The sequence below is a fragment of the Salmo salar genome, chromosome 10 (genome assembly GCF_965601325.2).
Source record: "Salmo salar chromosome 10, fSalSal1, whole genome shotgun sequence".
Taxonomy (NCBI): Eukaryota; Metazoa; Chordata; class Actinopteri; order Salmoniformes; family Salmonidae; genus Salmo; species Salmo salar.
In genome coordinates, this window is record NC_138300.1 from 11,380,566 (window position 1) to 11,403,068 (window position 22,503).

Consider the following 22,503-nt stretch of genomic DNA (forward strand, 5'->3'; position numbering starts at 1 on the left):
TACTGTTTTTAGTTACAAAAACTCAATAACGTTTCCAGGCGTCAAACTGATATGTGAGTTTGATTTCATACACATTGAAGCCACACGTGTTATGTTTTAATGAAGGTGGTTGACGATATGCCTCTGTCATATGTAAATCATAATATTCCAACGGAAACGCACAATTTTCATCGTAAGTGATCAACAACACCGGCAAACATGGGGAACAAACTCAAAGTTGGAAAGACCAGAAAATATCAATTCTACCACTTAGCAAAGGAAACAGGTAGGATCTGTCATCTTTCTCCAGACACATCGTGCTATTAGTATTAACGTTAGCCCCATTTAAATGGACTAACTAGCTAGCTAGCTAAAGATACAGAAAGCTACTCTTGCTGTACTGTGTGCTTCTGAGTTTGAGAAGATACACTGTACCTAATGTTGCCAACCAGTGATTCGGGTGCACTTGACTCATATAGCCATCAATACTCAATAACTTAGCTAGCTAGTAGTTTCTAACTGGCTTTTCAGGGTTCTGATACCGTAGTTGAAGCCAGCTGGTTTGTTTTGAAACAGCTAACTTAGCTATGTAGACATTGGCTTGTTATATGTGTTTAATACTTGCTTTCCACTCCTTCAGGATATCGTTCACGTTCTTCCTTTAAACTTATTCAGTTGAACCATACATTCCAGTTCCTACAGAAGTCCAGGGCTCTGGTGGACTTGTGTGCAGCTCCAGGTGGTTGGTGAGTAGCTAGCAGCATCACCTGTAAAGTATTTCAATATACACTCAAACTCTACTGAGTGACAGTCAAGTTGTACTTTAGCAATAGGATTGGGGCGGCAGGTAGCACAGCGGTTAAGACTGTTAGGCCAGTAACCGAAAGGACATTGGTTCGAATCCCTGAGCCGACTAGTTGAGAAATCTGTCGATGTGCCCTTGAGCAATGCACTTAACCCTAATTGCTCCTGTAAGTCTCTCTGGATAGGAGCATCTGCTAAATAACAAAAAAAATTTATCATAGACCTGTCATGTCGTAGTCCAATGAAGTATTGTTGTTGTTGTTGCTTGTTTTGAATAGTTGCTACGGTTTATATTTTGTTTACATTCTTTCTCTCTATCATACCTTAGATTACAGGTGGCATCCAAGTTTATGCCCATCTCATTTTTGGTGAGCCAAACCTCCTCTCTTCCACCACCAATATACAATGCATTCGGAAAGTATTCAGACCCCTTGACTTTTCCCATATTTGTAACGTTACGTTTGTAAAATTGATTAAATCAAATGTTTTCATCAATCTACACACAATGTCCCATAATGACAAAGTGAAAAAAAAAAATTGCATATATGTGTATATATATATATATATATATATATGTATATATATATATATATGTTTATAAACATATATATAAACATATTTACATAAGTATTCAGACCCTTTGCTATGAAATTCCAAATTCCAAATTGAGCTCAGGTGCATCCTGTTTCCATTGATTATCCTTGAGATGTTTCTACAACTTGAATGGAGTCCACCTGTGATAAATGCAATTGATTGGACATGATTTTCAAAGGCTTTACCTGTCAGTAAAAGGCATGCCAGCCCGCTTGGAGTTTGCCAAAAGGCACCTAAAGACGCTACGATCATAAGAAACAATATTCTCTGATCTGATGAAATCAAGATTGAACTCTTTGACCTGAATGCCAAGCGTCACATCTGGTGGAAACTTGGCACCCTCCCTACGCTGAAGCATGATGGTGGCAGCATCATGCTGTGGGGATGTTTTTCAGCTGCAGGGACTGCAGCTGAAAAACGAGGGAAAGATGAACGGAGCAAAGTATAGAGAGATCCTTGATGAAAACCTGCTCCAGAGCGCTCAGGTCCTCAGACTGGGGCGAAGATTCACCTTCCAACAAGACAACAACCGTAAGCACACAGCCAAGACAATGCAGGAGTGGCTTCGGGACAAGTCCCTGAATGTCCTTGAGTAGCCCAGCCAGAGCCCAGACTTGAACCGGATCAAACATTTCTGCAGAGACCTGAAAATAGCTGTGTAGCAACGCTCCCCATCCAACCTAACAGAGCTTGAGCAGATCTGCAGAGAAGAATGGGAGAAACTCCCCAAATACAGGTGCTCCAAGCTTGTAGCGTCATACCCAAGAAGACTCGAGGCTGTAATCGCTGCCAAAGGTGCTTCAACAAAGTACTGAGTAAAGGGTCTGAATACTTATGTAAATGTGATATTTCAGTTTAAAAAAATTTGGAAGCATTTGCTAACATAAAAAAACAAAAACATTTTTGCTTTGTGATTATGGGGTATTGTGTGAAGATTGAGGGGAAAAAAACAATTGTATCTATTTTAGAATAAGGCTGTAATGCAAAATGTGGGAAAAGTCAAGGGGTCTGAATACTTTCCGAATGCACTGTATTCCAACTAATTAATTTTGTATTACTACTATTTCAGTTAAACATGCTGTGATAGTTTTTTTATGGAGTTATGACGTTCCTCTTTTTTCTCAGGTGTCGACTTGGTCCAAATCAAGGATATTCCCAATGTGGTCGCTCTGACAGAGGACATCACCACAGAGAGCGCGGACAGGTAGGTGCTTATGCTAAGGTCAAATGAGTGACAGTGTGTTACTTGACCATACAGAATGGCGTTTTAAATGGGTGCTACAAGATTCTGGCAATAATGAACTTGTGTGTTTGACGTCACTGCTGTTTTCGCCAGGCTCTGGAAGGAGCTCTTGACATGGAAGATGCACATAGTCCAAAACGACGGAGCTCCAAATGTTGGAGCCAACTGGGTGCATGATGCCTTCTCTCATGGTAGGTAACAGCACGGATAACACCTACAGTTGAAGTCGGAAGTTTACATACACCTTAGCCAAATACATTTAAACTCAGTTTTTCACAATTCTTGACATTTAATCCTAGTACAAATTCCCTGTCTTAGGTCAGTTAGGATCACCACTTTATTTTAAGAATGTGAAATGTCAGAATAATAGTAGAGAGAATTATTTATTTCAGCTTTTATTTCTTTCATCACATTCCCAGTGGGTCAGAAGTTTACATACACTCAATTAGTATTTAGTAGCATTGCCTTTAAATTGTTTAACTTGGGTCAAATGTTTCGGGTAGCCTTCCACAAGCTTCCCACAATAAGTTGGGTGAATTTTGGCACATTCCTCATGACAGAGCGGGTGTAACTGAGTCAGGTTTGTAGGCCTCCTTGCTGGGATTGATTTGCACTTTTTGCACCAAAGTACGTTCTTCTCTAGGAGACAGAACGCGTCCTCCTTCCTGAGCGGTATGACGGCTGCGTGGTCCCATGGTGTTCATACTTGCGTACTATTGTTTGTACAGATGAACGTGGTACCTTCAGGCATTTGGAAATTGCTCCCAAGGATGAACCAGACTTGTGGAGGTCTACAATTGTTTTTCTGAGGTCTTGGCTGATTTCTTTAGATTTTCCCATGATGTCAAGCAAAGAGGCACTGAGTTTGAAGGTAGGCCTTGAAATACATCCACAGGTACACCTCCAATTGACTCAAATGAGGTCAATAAGCCTATCAGAAGCTTCTAAAGCCATGACATCATTTTCTGGAATTTTCCAAGCTGTTTAAAGGCACAGTCAACTTAGTGTATGTAAACTTCTCACCCACTGGAATTGTAATCTGTTTGTAACCAATTGTTGGAAAAATTACTTGTGTCACGCACAAAGTAGATTTCCTAACCGACTTGCCAAGACTATAGTTTTTTAACAAGAAATTTGTAGAGTGGTTGAAAAACGAGTTTTAATGACTCCAACCTAAGTGTATGTAAACTTCCGACTTCAATTGTATATAAGCAAACTGATAGAAAATTATCTTAATACAATAATCTTAATAAATACCAAAACATGTCTGTCAGTCAGCTGTATCTTGTTGTTCTCTCATAACAAAATATGTACAGTAGAGCTGTTTATTAGATTAACAGGACATTAATGACGTTCACAGTTAATAAATCAGTGTAAAGTGCCGAACAAAATCAACATTTAATAAAAGAAACAGCAGATTGTCCATTTAAGTCATACCTCCACCCTACCCCCCCCTACCAGCTCACCGGACCCTGATGGCTCTGAAGCTGGCGTGTGACATCCCGGCCAAAGGGGGCATGTTTGTCACCAAGGTGTTCCGCTCCAAAGACTGCCAGCCGCTGCTGTGGAATGTTCCAGCATTTCTTCAAGAAGGTGCGGGCCACCAAGCACCAGGCCTCCAGAAACGAGTCGGCTTGGTTCGCCTCGACTCTATTCAGCAGAGTTGAAAAATTCTTTTTTATTTATTCTAATTTCAACTACAATTCACTTCCTGAATTAACTGAATTTACACCAAACCTGCTCCTAGCACCAGTTATCTAGTGTAAATTGAGAAATATATACTTTGGGTTTATTATGGTAAAGGCTGGTCTTGTTGAGTAACTGAGGACGGGACTTCTTTCCATTTCAGGTTACCCGGCCTCAGACAAAATCGACAACAAGTTCTTTGACCCCAAACCTGCCGTCATGGAGGTGGAGGTCCAAGCCAAGGCTATCAAAGACCTGGTGCCTGTGATGAAACCCAAGGTGTGTGTGTGCATTTGTCTGTAAAAGGTTTGCAACTGAATTAACTGTATATTTCAGTGGCTTCATTCATGTTGCTGTGTTTCAGGCGGAGGGATACACAGATGGTGATCTGACCCTGTACCACACATTCTCTACGACTGCCAACCTCAAGGCTGACAACACTGTGGAGTTCCTGAGCAAAGCCAACGAGGTGAGACACAACATACTGTACAAATAAACTAAAGTAAAAAAGAATTACAAGTAACACAATACCAAGGCTATATACAGGGGGTACCGGTACCGAGTCAATGTGCTAGGGTACAGGTTAGTCGAGGTAATTTGTACATGTAGGTAGGGGTAAAGTGAGATAATAAACAGCGAGTAGCAGCAGTGTAAGAACTAATGGGGGGGGCCATTGTCCGGGTGGCCATTTGTTTAATTGTTCAGCAGTCTTATGGCTTGGGGGTAGTAACGGTTAAGGAGCCTTTTGGTCCTAGACTTGGCGCTCCGGTACCGCTTGCCGTGCGGTAGCAGAGAGAACAGCCTATGACTTGGGTCACTAGAGTCTAGAGATTTTTGGGGCTTTCCTCTGACACCGCCTAGCATATAGATCTTGATGGCAGGAAGCTTGGCCCCAGTGATGTACTGGGCCGTACACACTACCCTCTGTAGCGCCTTATGGTCAGATGCCGAGCAGTTGCCATACCAGGCGGTGATGCAACTGATCAGGATGCTCTCGATGGTGCAGCTTTAGAACTTTTTGAGGATCTGGGGACCCATGCCAAATCTTTTTAGTCTCCTGAGTGGGAAAAGGTGTTGTCCTCTACACGACTGTCTTGGTGTGTTTGGACCATGATAGTTCGTTGGTGTGGACACCAAGGAACTTGAAACACTCAACCCACTCGATGTTAATGGGGGCCTGTTCGGCCCACCTTTTCCAGCAGTCCACGATCAGCTCCTTTGTCTTGCTCACATTGAGGGAGAGGTTGTTGTCCTGGCACAACACTGCCAGGTCTCTGACCTCCTCCCTATAGGCTGTCTCATCATTGTCGGTAATCAGGCCTACCACTGTTGTGTCGTCAGCAAACTTAATGATGGTGTTGGAGTTGTGTTTGGCCACGTAGTCGTGGGTGAACAGGGAGTACAGGAGGGGACTGAGCACGCACCCCTGAGGGGCCCCAGTGTTGAGGATCAGCATGGCAGACGTGTTGTTGCCTACCCTTACCACCTGGGGCGGCCCTTCAGGAAGTCCAGGATCCAGTTGCAGAGGGAGGTGTTGAGTCCCAGGGTCCTTAGCTTAGTGATGAGCTTTGTGGGCACTATGGTGCTGACGCTGAGCTGTAGTCAATGAACAGTATTCTCACATAAGTGTTCCTTTTGTCTAGGTGGGAAAGGGCAGTGTGGAGTGCGATGGAGATTGCGTGATCTGTTGGGGCGGTATGCGAATTGGAGTGGGTCTAGGGTATCCGGGATGATGCTGTTGATATGAACCATGATCAGCCTTTCAAAGCACTTCATAGCTACTGACGTGAGTGCTACAGGGCTATAATCATTTAGGCAGGTTATGTTCGCTTCCTTGTGCACAGGGACTATGGTGGTCTGCTTGAAACATGTAAGTATTACAGACTCGGTCACGGAGAGGTTGAAAATGTCAGTGATGACACTTGCCAGTTGGTCTGCGCATCCTTTGAGTAAACATCCAGGTAATCCGTCTGGCCCCGCGTCTTTGTTAATGTTGACCTGTTTAAAGTTCTTGCTCACATTGGCTACCCAGAGCGTGATCACACAGTCATCCAGAACAGCTGGTGCTCTCATGCATGCTTCAGTGTTGCCTGCCTCGAAGCGAGCATAAAAGGCATTTAGCTTGTCTGGTAGGCTCGCGTCACTGGGCAGCTCACAGCTGGGTTTTCCTTTGTAGTCCGTAATAGTTTTCAAGCCCTGCCACATCCGACTAGCATCAGAGCCTGTGTTGTAGGATTCAATCTTAATCTTGTATTGACGCTTTGCCTGTTTGATGGTTTGTCTGAGGGCATAGTGGGATTTCTTATAAGCCTCTGGATTAGTGTCCCGCTCCTTGAAAGCGGCATCTCTAGCCTTTAGCTTGATGCGGATGTTGCCTGTAATCCATGGCTTCTGGTTGGGATATGTACGTACGGTCACTGTGGGGACAACGTCGTCGATGCACTTATTGATGAAGCCGATGACTGATGTGGTATACTCCTCAATGACATTGGATGAATCACGGAACATATTCCAGTCTGTGCTAGCAAAACAGTCCTGTAGCATCCGCGACATCTGACCACTTCCGTATTGATCGAGTCACTGGTACTTCCTGCTTTAGTTTTTGCTTGTACGCTGGAATCAGGAGGATATAATTATGGTCAGATTTGCCAAATGGAGGGTGAGGGAAAGCTTTGTATGCATCTCTGTGTGTGGAGTAAAGGTGGTGTAGTTTTTTTCCCTCTGGTTGTACATGTGACATGCTGGTAGAAATGAGGTAAAACGGATTTAAGTTTGCCTGCATTAAAGTCCCTGGCCACTAGAGGCGCCGCTTCTGATTTTCTTGTTTGCTTATGGCCTTATACAGCTGGTTGAGTGCGGTCTTAGTGCCAGCATCAGTTTGTGGTGGTAAATAGACGGTTATGAATAATATAGAAGAGAACTCTCTTGGTAGATAGTGTGGTCTACAGCTTATCATAAGGTACTCTACCTCAGGCGAGCAATACCTCAAGACTTCTTTAGTTTTAGACATCGCGCACCAGCCATTATTGACAAATAGGCACTCCCCGCGCACCTCGTCTTGCCAGACGTAGATTCTCTGTCCTGCCAATGCATGGAAAACCCCGCCAGCTCTATATTTTCCGTATCGTCGTTCAGCCACGACTCTGTGAAACAAGATATTACAGTTTTTAAATGTCCTGTTGGTAGCAAGTTCTATTGAGATAGGGGTTGAATTTGATCTGGGACTCTAAGGCCACTGGTAGATCAGATACAGGTAGGTGGGTACAGTATGTAAATGTGTGTATGGCACCACCTAGTCCTCTGTTTCCTCTATATTGTTTACACCCATCCAGTATACAAATATGAGTTTATCATGAATTGCCTATCTATGGGTTGGGGCTGATTTTGGTGGAGAAGATAATCTATTTTACAAGGGTATGAAGTATTTGTCAGGTTATAAATTAATATCCTTTGAAGCTGCACAGCCCTTTTATAAAGAATAGTAGTCTTCAACAACATTGGCCTTTATTGTTGTGCTTGTCTGCAAACTGAGTTCAGGTGATGAGGCGAGCGACGCAGAGGAGATGAAGGACAAAAAGAAAATTACGGTGGCTGAAAAGAAGGAAAAAGAGGCAGAGTTGGAGGAGGTAGAGATGGAGCAGAAACTGGCCGAGCTGAATGCGGAGAAGGTGGCAGAGCTGAGAGGGTAAGTCTTTATACTCTCACTGCTCACCTACTTGGTCTCCAATGAATATACCAACAATGGTATGTTGTGGCTCAATATAAAATAACTTATTTTTTCCTAAGGGGAACTTGGGGACTAGACAGTACAATACATACATAATAGCATTTATGCGCAAACATTTATAATAACCAGAATATATAAGTAAACTTGGAGTCATGCGGTGATATGGTGTAGTCTTTCCACTACGACTCAGGAGACCATACAGTTTATTAGGCTACAGATGAAATAAATAATGAACTTCACAGGGTGGTGAATGTGCACGGTGATGAGCTTGATGCGCCTTTCCAATAAATAGAGGGTTTTATTCTGGTGACATGATGATCAATGCTTGACTGCCGTTTGACAAATAAAAATGATCCATAATAATCTTATCATGCAGACTAGCCTACCCGCACTGTATCTGCGAGCTGTTGGCTGGAGCCAAGACCAAGGTAGGCACATTTGCTATTTAACGCAACAGTTTTTGTAGAGTTGAAAATGCAATGGAAACACACTGAATTTTAGATTTTTATTCGGTACATGAAAACTTATGCGAAAAGTACATTTTGTGTGCACTACATCATCACGCACTGATTTTTATTCGCAACTAGTCAGTTTAGTGGAAACACACCAATGAGGGGAAAATGTGCAAATGTTATTTATGCAGATTTTAGAATATTCACTTGAAAATTTGTTGCCAATTGGATGGAAACCTAGCTACTCATCTGTTTATCGCAAGTAAGAAACTGCTAACAGCTGAGAACTGCTAACTTGCTAGCACAACAGGTTGGTCAACAACTTCTGGAGGGCAAGCTTGCCAAATGGAGATCAATGGAAATCGACTGACTGCCCTCTAGTGGTGAAAGTACAAACTGCAATACCAATCAAAGAGGAGAATAATTATTCTGATAACTTTTCTTTTTTTTTATAAAATTGAGACATACTAGCACAAAATAAATGTGACAGTGTGTAAATGATAACAAATGAGGGCAGGAAATGAATAAATAACTATGCAAATGGAAACAATTGGTGGAGTACCAGAGTTTGAAGCTACATAAAATAGGATTTTGATGCAATGTTCTACATATAGGACTTTCACTATCAGTTTTGTCTTATTTTTGGTTGAACAGTATAAAGCAATCAGAATGGAGAAAGCCTGTTATAACAACTTAGAAGTAATTTCCATTGCCATCCTAGGCCATTTAAGGGTCATGCATTACCCATAAAGCATATTTAGAACTTTTATTATTCATAAACATCATACCGTCAAAAATGTGAAAAATACTGTGATGTTATATTTTGGCCATATCGCCCAGCCTTAACTTAAGAGTACACACGCGAACATGCTTACACACAGATGTCCTCATCCATATATAGTGCTTTAAATTGACTGTTGTAATTATAAACCCATTGGTTCTCTTACTCCGTGACCTCTGACCTCTGATCTGATATGACTTCCTGTCCCTGTTTGATCTCCACAGGACATATTTTCTGAATTGGATCTGGAAGAAGATGCAGAGAGCGAGCTACGGCAGACACAGGTACTACAGAACTAGGACCCCACAGGTACATAGTGCATGGCTGCATTTCAATATACTCAAGTGGCTTCCTCCCCTCATCTCCTTTCCATCATTGCGTGAAAGTATTTGATGGGTGTAAGTACACTCCCAGTAGGTGTCCGCCATATTTCTTTCACTGATCTTGTGTTTTCAGACCAGTGCGTTTTGGAGGAGAGGACTCCACTTTAGACGATTGCGATTCATCCATGGAGAGAAAGTGAAGGAAAGTGAGAGATGAGTGTTGGATGAACCTTTTGTAACACCTTTGTTTTGTCTCCAGCCAAGGGGAAGAAGAGAAAGGCCCAAGAGGAGCTCGGGACGGCCCAGCCGGAGGAGGAAGAGGTGGGGCCATCAAAGGAAGCTGGGGCAGAGGGGGACAGCAACTCGGATGATGATGACGACAGCAGCGACTCAGATGACGAGAGGTCAGGGCTCATGTTACATGACTTATTAATGAATAGACTTAGTTTATTGTCCCATTTGTCAGATTTACTAAATACCTATCAACGACTTTGCAGGATTCTGATAGCAAACAGCTAGTTAATGGATTTGGCTATTTCAGCCATACCCGTTGCAAAAACAAAAATCAAGCATACAGCCATGCAATCTCCATAGACAAACATTGATAGTAGAATGGCCTGACTGAAGAGCTCAGTGACTTTCAACGTGGCACCACCATAGGATGCCATCTTTCCAACAAGTCAGTTCGTCAAATATCTGCCCTGCTAGAGCTGCCCCGGTCAACTGTAAGTGCTGTTATTGTGAAGTGGAAATGTTTAGCAACAACAACGGCTCAGCTGCGAAGTGGTAGGCCACACAAGCTCACAGAACGGGACCGCCAAGTGCTGTAGTGCGTAAACATCGTCTGTCCTTGGTTGCAACACTCACTACTGAGTTCCAAACTGCCTTTGGAAGCAATGTCAGCACAATAACTGTTAATCGGGAGCTTCATGAAATGGGTTTCTATGGCCAAGCAGCCGCACACAAGCCTAAGATCACATTGAGCAGTGCCAAGCGTCGGCTGGAGTGGTGTAAAGCTCACCGCCATTGTACACTGGAGCAGTGGAAACGCTTTCATCTGGAGTGATGAATCACGCTTCACCATCTCGCAGTCCGACTGATGAATCTTGGTTTGGCGGATGCCAGGATAACGAAACCTGCCCGAATGCATAGTGCCAACTGTGAAGTTTGGTGGAGGAGGAATAATGGTCTGGGGCTGTTTTTCATGGTTTGGGCTAAGCCCCTTAGTTCCAATGAAGGGAAATCTTAAACGCTACAGCATACAATCACATTCTAGACGATTCTGTGCTTCCAACTTTGTGGCAACAGTTTGGGGAACGCCCTTTCCTGTTTCAGCATGACAATGCACCCGTGCACAAAGCGAGGTCCATACAGAAATGTTTTGTTGAGATCTGTGTGAAAAAACTTGACTGGCCTGCACAGAGCCCTGACCTCAACCCCATCGAACACCTTTGGGATGAATTGGAATGCGGACAGCAAGCAAGGTCTAATCGCCCAACATCAGTGCCTGACCTCACTAATGCTCTAGTGGCTGAATGGAAGCAAGTCCCCGCAGCAATGTTCCAACATCTAGTAGAAAGCCTTCCCAGAAGAGTGGAAGCTGTTATAGCAGCAAAGGGGGGACCAACTCCATATTAACGCCCATGATTTTGGAATGAGATGTTCGACGAGCAGGTGTCCACATAATTTTGTTCATGTAGTGTATCTTCGATTTGATTTTAGATGGATATTAGATGGCACCACCTATTATTTGACAGATTCCAATGGGGGTAATGCTGGTAGACATTGTCACTTGGCTTATGACCAAATGATGCACTTTGCGAAGATCAGCTAAAAGTGTAAACAACGTGTGGTCTACAGGAGCATCGCTCAGTTGTAGAAGGCTAAAGGGTCCGGCGGTATTCAAGGCGATGCCAACAGTGATGACTTCCAGGTGGTGCCAGTGGAGAGCACCAGTGAGTAAAGAAAACATGGCTAGGGGTAGGCCCTTACAGAGTGACTGATAGCTGTTTAGACCAATGGCAAGATTTAATCTGTTCTGAAGCTTTAACTGGTGTGTGTGTGTGTGTGTGTGTGTGTTACCCCAGGCAAGCGTGTTCGCGTCATGAATTCAGAGGCTATGGCCCTGGGCTGTCAGATTGCCACATCCAAGAAGCGAAAGAGGGACCTGGTAGATGGCTCCTTTCACAGGCAAGATTAGATGATTACTGTCTGTGTGTATACACTAATGACGCTTGCAGGCACACTATATGAATGAACAATACAATTTTTTTTTAGCAATGCCTTGTATTATTTCTGCTTTCAAGTGTGACGGTGTCTGTCTTCAGGTTTTTTAGTTCAGAGGACCAGTGCGAGGTGCTTGAGTGGTTCGTGGATGACGAGAAAAAAACACAGGAATAAGCCCATCCCCGTCACCAAGGAGATGGTGGAGGAGAACAAGGCAAAATGGAAGGAGATCAACGCCAGGCCCATTAAACGAGTGGCCGAGGCTAAGGCCAGGAAGAAGAGGGTAAGAGAGGGAGCGATGTGGATGGAGTTTTAGTTTCTTATAGTCTTCTGCAAGATCTAGGTCTGAAATACGCAGCTTGCGCATGCTCGGACAGAAAGGGGACCAGCATCCCTGCCCACTGCTCCAGGGCCCATAGTTCTCTTACTGCTGACTTCTCGAATGGAAAACAGATAGGCCTCAATGTTATCTTGTTCTTGTAGCCTAGGTATATAGGTCCCAACTCCAGGCATACTGCCCTTCCCCGCCTAAGCTAGCCTGGCTATTTCAATTCTCTAGAGGTCTGTGCTTTCCTTTTGCGCAATGGTGCACATAGCCAACTGTTTTAACAATGTGCCGTCCATCCTTATTATAACTTATAGTAACTCTGTCATCACTTCTACTGCCTGCATTCTCCACTCCTGCATCTCTGTTCTATTTTTTTCCCTATGCGTAATTGTCCCCTCCCTTCCCATTGACCCCCACACCTCTGAATGGTTCACAACTTAATGACTGCAGACATAAACATAATTCCACATTATGGGGTATTGTGTGTAGGCCAGTGACGCAAAATCTAAATTTAATTCATTATAAATTCAGTCTGTAACACAACAAAATTTGTAAAACGTCAAGGGGTGTGAATACTTTTGTGAAGGCATTGTAGGAAAGTTCAAGACTTGTTTTTAGTCGGAGTGAGGATTTCAGAATAATATAACCTGAGAAGTCTCCATAAGTGTCATGGATGCACTGGGTGAAGTGACGTCGGTGAGGGTCAGAAAGTGGGCTTATTTCGATTTTTGTTGTGTCCGTAGAGCAGAATAATTGGGCCTCAAGAAGATATGAGTGGAAGTTTTGTGTATGGATCTTCAAAGTAGAGAGCCAATCAAGGTTCTCTCTGGGGGTGGCACATAAAGTGCGTGCAGATGTAATACCTGAGGAAGTAGGTGGAGTGGTTGGTGCATGTCAACTGACCCCTATGGTAGATGGAGTGATGAAGAAATTCACTTCATCCATACTTTTTTGTTCTTTGATGAAGAGTCTCTCCTTTCTCATGTAAAGTTGGGCTATATGAGATACCCTGTAAGAGCATTCAAACCCCTTCAGTGCCATAAATGCAAAAAATGTCAAATCAAATTTTATTGGTCATGTACACATATTTAGCAGATGTTAATGCAGGTGTAGCAAAATGCTTGTGTTCTTAGCTCCAACAGTGCAGTAGTATGTAACAATTCACAACAATACACAAATCTAAAAGTATGGAATTAAGATATGTACAAATATTAAGACGATCGATGTTGGAGTGGCATTGACTGAATACAGTAGAATAGAATGCAGTATATACATATGAGATGAGTAAAGCAGTATGTAAACATTATTAAAGTGACTAGTGTTCCATTATTAAACTGGCCAGTGATTTCATGTCTATGTATATAGGGAAGCAGCCTCTAATGTGCTAGTGATGGCTATTTAACAGTCTGATGGCCTTGAGATAGAAGCTGTTTTTCAGTCTCTCAGTCCCAGCTTTGATGCAACTGTACTGACCTCGCCTTCTGGACGATAGCGGGGTGAACAGGCCATGGCTCGGGTGGTTGATATCTTTGATCTTTTTGGCCTTCCTGTGACATCGGGTGCTGTAGGTGTCCTGGAAGGCAGGCATTGGGCATCAAAGTTGGGAGTGAGAGAAGCTGTTTTTTTAGTCTATCTCAAGGTGATGCGTTGGGCAGACCGTACCAGCGGTTGCGGACAGTTGCCGTACCAGGCGGTGATACAGCCCGACAGGATGTTCTCAATTGTGCATCTGTAAAATTTTGAGGGTCTTAGGGGCCAAGCAAAATTTCTTCAGCCTCCTGAGGTTGAAGAGGCGCCGTTACGCCTTCTTCACCACACTGTCTGTGTGAGTGGACCATTTCAAATTGTCAGTGATGTGTACGCCTAGGAACTTGAAGCTTTCCACCTTCTCCACTGCGGTCCCATCGAAGTGGATGGGGGGGTTCCTCCCTCTGCGGTTTCCTGAAGTCCACGATCAGCGTCTTTGTTTTGTTGATGTTGAAAGAGAGGTTATTTTCCTGGCTCTCACCTCCTCCCTGTAGGCTGTCTCATCATTGTTGGTAATCAGGCCTACTACTGTTATGTCGTCTGCAAACTTGATGATTGAGTTGGAGGTGTGCGCAGCTACGCAGTCATGGGTGAACAGGGAGTACAGGAGGGTGCTGAGCACGCAACCTTGTGGACCCCCTGTGTTGAGGATCAGCAAAATGGAGGTGTTGTTTCCGACCTTCACCACCTGGGGGAGGCCCGTCAGGAAGTTCAGGACCTAGTTGCACAGGGCGGTGTTCAGACCCAGGGCCCCAAGCTTAATGATAAGGCTGAGCTGTAGTTAATGAACAGCATTCTTACATAGGTATTCCTCTTGTCCAGATGGGATAGAGCAGTGCGATTAGCGATTGCATCGTCTGTGGATCTATTGGGGTGGTAAGCAAATTGAAGTGGGTCTAGGGTGTCAGGTAAAGTAGAGGTGATATGATCCTTAACTAGCCTCTCAAAGCACTTCATGATGACAGAAGTGAGTGTTACGGGGCGATATGCACATGTGTCAAGTGTATGCAGACGGGAAGAGTATCGAATGCCAGTGGAGGTTAGATGTTGCAATTGTAGTGGCGAACATGCGCCTGAATTCACAGATTGCCCTGTTAGGGTGAAGGAGACAGAGGTGGCAAGAGTAAGGGCTCTCCAGTGTGTCTCCTACCTGGAGGCATTGAGAAGAGTCGGAGGAGCGATTAGAGCTGAAGAAGTAATGGTAGTAGCGCTCACATCAGTGAATGTTTTGTACCTGTTTCCTCCAGCATCTTCACAGGGTCCTTTGCTGCTGTTCTGGGATTGATTTGCACTTTTCGCACCAAAGTACGTTAATCTCTAGGAGACAGAATGCATCTCCTTCCTGAGCGGTATGACGGCTGCGTGGTCCCATGGTGTTTATAGTTGCGTACTATTGTTTGTACAGATGAACGTGGCACCTTCCGGCATTTGGAAATTGCTCGCAAGGATGAACCAGACTTGTGGAGGTCTACAATTTTGTTTCTGAGGTCTTGGCTGATTTATTTTGATTTTCCCATGATGTCAAGCAAAGAGGTACTGCGTTTGAAGGTAGGCCTTGATATTCATCCACAGTTACACCTCCAATTGACTCAAATGATGTCAATTAGCCTATCAGAAGCTTCTAAAGCCATGACATCATTTTCTGGAATTTTCCAAGCTGTTTAGAGGCACAGTCAACATAGTGTATGTAAACTTCTGAACCACTGGAATTATGATACAGTGAATTGTAAGTGAAATAATCTGTTTGTAAACAATTGTTGGAAAAATGACTGACTTGTGTTATGCACAAAGTAGATGTCCTAACTGACTTGCCAAAACTATAGTTTGTTCACAAGAAATTTGTGGAGTGGTTGAAAAATGAGTTTTAATGACTCCAACCTAAGTGTATGTAAACTTCTGACTTCAACTGTATATATACACACACACACAATATATATATATATATATATATATATATATATATATATACACACACAATTAATTTTTGTATATATATAAACAAATGATAGTGGGACTAAGCGCAAACCAGATGGGATGGTGCAGAATGCTGTGGTAGCCATGCTGGTTAACTGTGCCTTGAATTCAAAATAAATCACAGACATTGTCACCAGCAAAGCACCATCACACCTCCTCCTCCATGCTTCATGGTGGGAACCACACATGCGGAGATCCGTTCACCTACTCTGTCTCACAAAGACACCGCGGTTGCAACCAAAAATCTCAAATTTGGACTCATCAGACCAAGGACAGATTTCCACGGTCGGCCTAATGTCCATTGCTCGTGTTTCTTGGCCCAAGCAAGTCTCTTCTTATTGGTGTCCTTCAGTAGTGGTTTCTTTGCAGCAATTTGACTATGGAGGCCTGATTCACGCAATCTCCTCTGAACAGTTGATTGTGAGATGTCTGTTACTTGAACTCTGTGAAGCATTTATTTGGGCTGCAATCTGAGGTGCAGTTAATTGCCAATTTCTTAGGCTGGTAACTAATGAACTTATCCTCTGCAGCATAGGTAACTCTGGGTATTCCATTCCTGTGGCGGTCCTCATGAGAGCCAGTTTCGTCATAGCGCTTGATGGTTTTTGCGTCTGCACTTGAAGAAACTTTAAAAGTTCTTGAAATTTTCTGAATTGACTGACCTTCATGTCTTAAAGTAATTTATTTTTCCTTATTTGAGCTGTTCTTGCCATAATATGGACTTGGTCTATCAAATAGGGCTATCTTCTGTATACCTACCTTGTCACAACACAACCGATTGTCTCAAATGCATTAAGAAGTAATGAAATTCCACAAATTAACTTTTAACAAGGCACACCTGTTAATTGAAATGCATTCCAGGTGACTACCTCATGAACAGTGGTGGAAAAAGTACTAAATTGTCATACTTGAGTAAAAGTAAAGTTACCTTAATAGAAAATGACTCAAGTAAAAGTCACCCTGTAAAATAGTACTTGAGTAAAAGTCTGAAAGTATTGTGTTTTAAAAATACTTAAGTATAAAAAGTAAATGGAATTGCTAAAATGTACTAAGTATCAAAAGTATAAATAATTACAAATTGCTTATAATAAGCAAACCAGACAGCACAATTTAAAACATGTTTTTATTTTTTTATTGACAGATAGCCAGGGGCACACTCCAACACTCAGACATAATTTACAAACAAACCATGTGTTTAGTGAGTCTCCCAGATCAGATGCACAGTAGGGATGACCAGGGATGTTCTCTTGATAAGTGTGTGATAATGACAATTTTCCTGTCAAAATGGAACGAGTTCTTTTGGGGGTCAGGGAAAATGTATGGAGAATAAAGTACATCATTTCTTTTCAGAATGTAATGAAGTAAAAGTTGCCAAAAATATTAAAAGTTAAGTAGAGATACCCTGAAAAAAAATACTTAAGTAGTATTTTAAAGTATTTTTACTTATGTACTTTACACCACTGCTCATGAAGCTGGTTGAGAGAATGCAAAGCTGTCAAGGCAAAGGGTGGCTACTTTGAAAAATATTTATTTGTTTAACTCTTTTTTGGTTACAACATGATTCCACATGTGTTATTTCATAGTTTTGATGTGTTCGTTATTTTTCTACAATGTAGAAAATAGTACAAATAAAGAAACCCTTGAATGAGTAGGTGTGTCAACACTTTTGATTGGTACTGTATATTTACAAACATATGGAGGATTGGAAATGATGCAGACAATTACATTGATTGAATATATCTGCACTATTAAAGCTAGAAACTGCCCCGGCCTAATTCCAATACATCCAAAGTATACAGTAAATAAGGATGATATTGATACCATAAAATATGAATGATTTCCGTTATAATGATCGTTCACATGTGCACAGTTTTATGATAGGTTTGGCCAGCAGGGATGTTCTTGTCCCATCGCGCACTAGCGACTCCTGTGGTGTGCCGGGTGCAGTGCATGCTGACACGGTCACCAGGTGTACGGTGTTTCCTCCGACACATTGGTGTGAGTGGCTTCCGGGTTAAGCGGGCATTGTGTCAAGAAGCAGTGCGGCTTGGCTGGGTTGTGTTTCGGAGGACGCACTGGAAACTAAATATATAGGTAACTAAATATAATAAGATGCAATCATTTGCTGTTAGTGAAAAGAGGGAAAAGCAATTTATTTTATCTTTGAATGCTAAAATAATAAGAAATAGGCATCAATATCCTATTATTTATTTCAGGGGCGCAACTTTTGTTTTAGAAGGGGGGGGGGGGGGGGGGGCATAATATTATTATATATATTTTTTTTATCCAGTCGGATAAACACTCAAACAGCCAAACCAACCGCATCCGCATGATCCTAAAGCACACCGTTGCCTTGTTTTGTATCACATTCCAATGATTAAACTGGGGGGGACAAAATTGCTTTATTTGAAAATTGCGCCCCTGATTTATTACATTGCCATGATCGTTGCTGAATAAATTCCTCACCTTTGCTGGGGTAATTTTCTTTAGGAATGCAATGAAGTAAAAGACAGTAAAGATACCCCAAAAAACAACTTAAGTAAAACATACTTTAAAGTACTACTTAAGTACTTTACACCACTGCTTTCGAACTATTTAAAAGGCCTAAATGCTGCATCCCACACATCTATGAAAAGACTAATTGTTGTTCAAAATTTTGTTTATCAATAGATAGAAACACAATCTCCTGCCTTGGTATAGGCTATGATGTAGTGCTCAGCAATACTGTAGTCTACCCATACTGTCAAATATTTTAAATAGGCTACCGTCTATTTACATTCAGGGAATACTTGACTATTTAATGGCTGAATGGTAATATTTGTTGTCTAGTAGCGGGAATAAACCAGTCAGAAAAGGAGAGATGTACTGGAATACGATTATTAATACAAGCAAAATAAACATTAGGTTATATGCTGCTCCTTACCAATGGCAAATGCACCTGTTTTATCATTAGGTCAATGTCTTAATGTTTATTATCCTACCATTATTATAATTCCCATGCATCAAACACCTCCATTTCCCCCAAAATTATATTGATGCCTCAGTTCAATGGTGCCACCTGTCAATGATTTGAGGGACGATTGAAATGTTTGGATAATCCAGATATGTTTACAATTGTAAGATATGTAGATATAACACATTCCGACTACTGATCATAATCAGTTATTCTACATATACCAGTCTAAAAATGAAGGCACAATCAGAATGTGGACAAGATCTGGGCCCGTATCCACAAAGTGTGTCAGATAAGGAGTGCTGATCTAGGAACTGTTCATATAACCTTATTCATTATGATCTAGAAGGCTAAACTGATCCTAGAGCAGCACTCCTACTCTGAGATTATTTGTGGATACGGGCCCAGGACACATGTTAGGACCAGGTATAAATGGGGCAATGAACTCCAGCTCAAGCTACTGATTAGTGACTGATGACAAAGCTTGCTTGGTTAGCAGAAAGTTAGAAAAAAGTGCATGTCGCAGTGTCTTGTATCAACAGAAACCATGAGCCCTCGTGACAGTTTGTGTCACTCATCCACCTTAGTTCCACTGATCTTCATGTCATCATGAATAGACTGACTCATCTCACACACACACACCAGTGTTTCACATATCAATACAATACAAATGTATTGTCCATTAGTGAGAAACAGAAATGTGTCTTCTGCTCATTTCTCAGCCCCCGATAGCACACATCACATATACAGTTGAGAGGAGCAGATGGTCAAGCCACAGTGCATATACACTGAACAAAAATATAAACTTAACATGTAAACTGTTGGTCCCATGTTTCATGAGCTGAAATAAAAGATCCCCGAAATTGTCCATACGCACAAAAAGCTTATTTCTCTCAAATGTTGTGCACCCATTTGTTTACATCCCTGTTAGTGAGCCTTTCTCCTTTGCCAAGATAATCCATCCACCTGACAGGTGTGGCATATCAAGAAGCTGATTTAAAAAGTAGGGTCATTACACACATGAACCTTGTGCTGGGGACTAAAGGCCACTCATGTTTCAGCAAGATAATGCATGGCCCCACGTCACAGGGATCTATACACAATTCCTGGAAGTTAAATGCCCCAGTACTTCCATGGCCTGCATACACACCAGTCATGTCACCCATTGAGCCGGTTTGGGATGCTCTGGATCAACGTGTACGACAGCATGTTCCAGTTCCCGCCAATTTCCATCAACTTCGCACAGCTATTGAAGAGGATTGGGACAACATTCCACAGGCCACAATGAACATTCTGACAAACTTTATGCTAAGGAGATGTGTCGCGCTGCATGAGGCAAATGGTAGTCACACCAAATACTGACTGGTTTTCCGATCCACGCCTCTACTTTTTTTTAAGGTACACTACATGACCAAAAGTATGCGGACATCTGATTGTAAAACATCTCAAATTATGGGCATTGATATGGAATTGGTCCCCCCTTTGCTTCTATAACAGCCTCCACTCTTCTGGGAAGGCTTTCTACTAGATGTTGGAACATTGCTGTGGGGACTTGCTTCCATTCAGCCACTAGAGCATTAGTGAGGTCAGGCACTGATGTTGGGTGATTAGGCCTGGCTCACAGTCGGCATTCCAATTCATCCCAAAGGCGTTCGATGGGGTTGAGGTCAGGGCTCTGTGCAGGCCTGTCAAGTACTTCCACACCGATCTCAACAAACCATTTCTGTATGTACCTCGCTTTGTGCACGGGGACATTGTCATGCTGAGACAGGAAAGGGCCTTCCCAAAAACTGTTACCACAAAGTTGGAAGCACAGAACCGTCTAGAATGTCATTGTATGCTGTAGCATTCAGATTTCCCTTCATTGGAACTAAGGGACCCGAACAATGAAAAACAGCCCCAGACCATTATTCCTCCTCCACCAAATGTTACAGCTGGCACTATGCATTCGGGCAGGTAGCGTTCTCCTGGTATCCGCCAAACCAAGATTCGTCCGTCGGACTGCCAGATGGTGAAGCGTGATTCATTACTCCAGAGAACATGTTTCCACTGCTCCAGAGTCCAATGGCGGTGAGCTTTACACCACTCCAGCTGACGCTTGACATTGCGCATTGTGATCTTAGGCTTGTGTGCGGCTGCTCGGCCTTGGAAACCCATTTCATGAAGCTCTTGACGAACAGTTCTTGTGCTGACGTTGCTTCCAGAGGCAGTTTGGAACTCGGTAGTGAGTGTTGCAACTGAAGACAGACAATTTTTACGCGCTTCAGCACTCAAACGGGACCGCTTTGAGGCTGAACCGTTGTTGCCCCTAGATATTTTCACTTTACAATACCAGCACTTACAGTTGACCGGAGCAGCTCTAGCAGGGCAGAAATTTGACAAACTAACTTGTTGGAAAGTTGGCATCCTATGATGGTGCCACGTTGAAAGTCACTGAGCTCTTCAGTAAGGCCATTCCACTGCCAATGTTTGTCTATGGAGATTGCATGGCTGTGTGCTCAATTTTATATACCTGTCAGCAATGGGTGGGGCTTAAATAGCCAAATCCATTCATTTGAAGTGTCCACATACATTATATATACAAAAGTATCTGTGACCAACAGATGCATATCTGTATTCCCAGTTATGTTAAATCCATAGATTAGAGCCTAATGAATTTATTTCAATTGAATCTTTGAAATTGTTGAATGTTGCATTTATATTTTTGTTCAGTATAGAATGAAACTGCATCGTTCTAGGAACCTCGTAGCAGCAATTAAAATCAAACAGGTGCTTCAGTACACAACAGAAATCAATAAGGAATTTTGGTCGTTCTACGCAAATTCATATTCCTCAAGGGAAGCTCGACAAGCAAAAGCCGGAACGCTTTTTGACAAACTTAAAACTACTTCAGTTATCAGAAAAGGACAAAGCAATGCTAGAACAACCCATTGAGTTACAGGAGATCTTACTAGAAGTGTTCAAAGACTCCTACATGTCTTCAACACTTCCTCCCTCAATGCACTTAGTCATTATTGCTTTAAATTCACAAGACCAGGAAAGAACCTCTGGCTCCAGGCAACTATACCCAATTTCTCTCCTCCCCTCTGATGAAAAGGTGCTGGCTAAAGTACTTTCTAGTAGATTGTCTAAGGTAGTGGGTATTATCATTAACCCGGACCAGTCTGGGTTCATACCACAAAGATTTAGTATCGACAACCTTAGACGACTAGTCAATTTACAGTAGCCTACGCAGGACTACTTCTCCAAGTATTGATCTGTCTCTCAATGCCAAAAAGGCTTTTGATGGTGTTGAATGGGAATATTTGATGTAGATAAACATATTTGGATTTTGTAATCATTTTATTTAATGGATTAAGACTTTATAGGATTCCCCTTCTGCCTCTGTGTTAACAGCCTCCTCTCAGAGCCCTTTGTGCTTCAATGTGGGACCAGAATAGGTTGCGCATTGAGTCCACTAAATCAAATCAAATGTCATTTGTCACATGCGCCGAATACAACAGGTCGTAGACCTTACAGTGAAATGCTTACTTACAAGCCCTTAAACAACAATACAGTTAAGAAGAAGAAAAAACAAACAATTATGGAGCAACAATAAAATAACAGTAGTGAGGCTATACACAGGAGGTTCCGGTAGAGTCAATGTGCGGGGGCACCGGTTAGTCGAGGTGATATGTACATGTAGGTGGAGGTAAAGTGACTATGTATGGATAATAAACAGAGTAGCAGCAATGTAAAAATGGGGGGTGGGTTGGGGACAATGCAAATAGTACAGGTAGCCATTTGATTAACTGTTCAAGAGTTTTATGGCTGTTAAAAAGCTTAATAAATAAACTATATATTCAAAAAAAGCAGCAGTGCAGCGCCCCTGGATGGACAGCATGTTCTGATCTCACTCTTAGAATA

At 42.5% G+C, this 22,503-nt stretch overlaps 1 pseudogene across 1 annotated transcript; it reads left to right on the forward strand.

The window, feature by feature from the left end:
* The first annotated feature begins 28 nt into the window (after positions 1-28).
* LOC106613456 (pre-rRNA 2'-O-ribose RNA methyltransferase FTSJ3-like) lies at positions 29-12,629 on the forward strand (annotated as a pseudogene). Its single transcript, XR_014378944.1, has 17 exons — positions 29-265; positions 620-725; positions 1,112-1,151; positions 2,478-2,581; positions 2,714-2,811; positions 4,082-4,257; positions 4,447-4,585; positions 4,671-4,775; positions 7,844-7,867; positions 7,909-7,991; positions 8,410-8,461; positions 9,491-9,550; positions 9,723-9,795; positions 9,849-9,993; positions 11,510-11,544; positions 11,677-11,779; positions 11,917-12,629. The product of XR_014378944.1 is annotated as a pre-rRNA 2'-O-ribose RNA methyltransferase FTSJ3-like (transcript).
* The last annotated feature ends 9,874 nt before the right edge of the window (positions 12,630-22,503 follow it).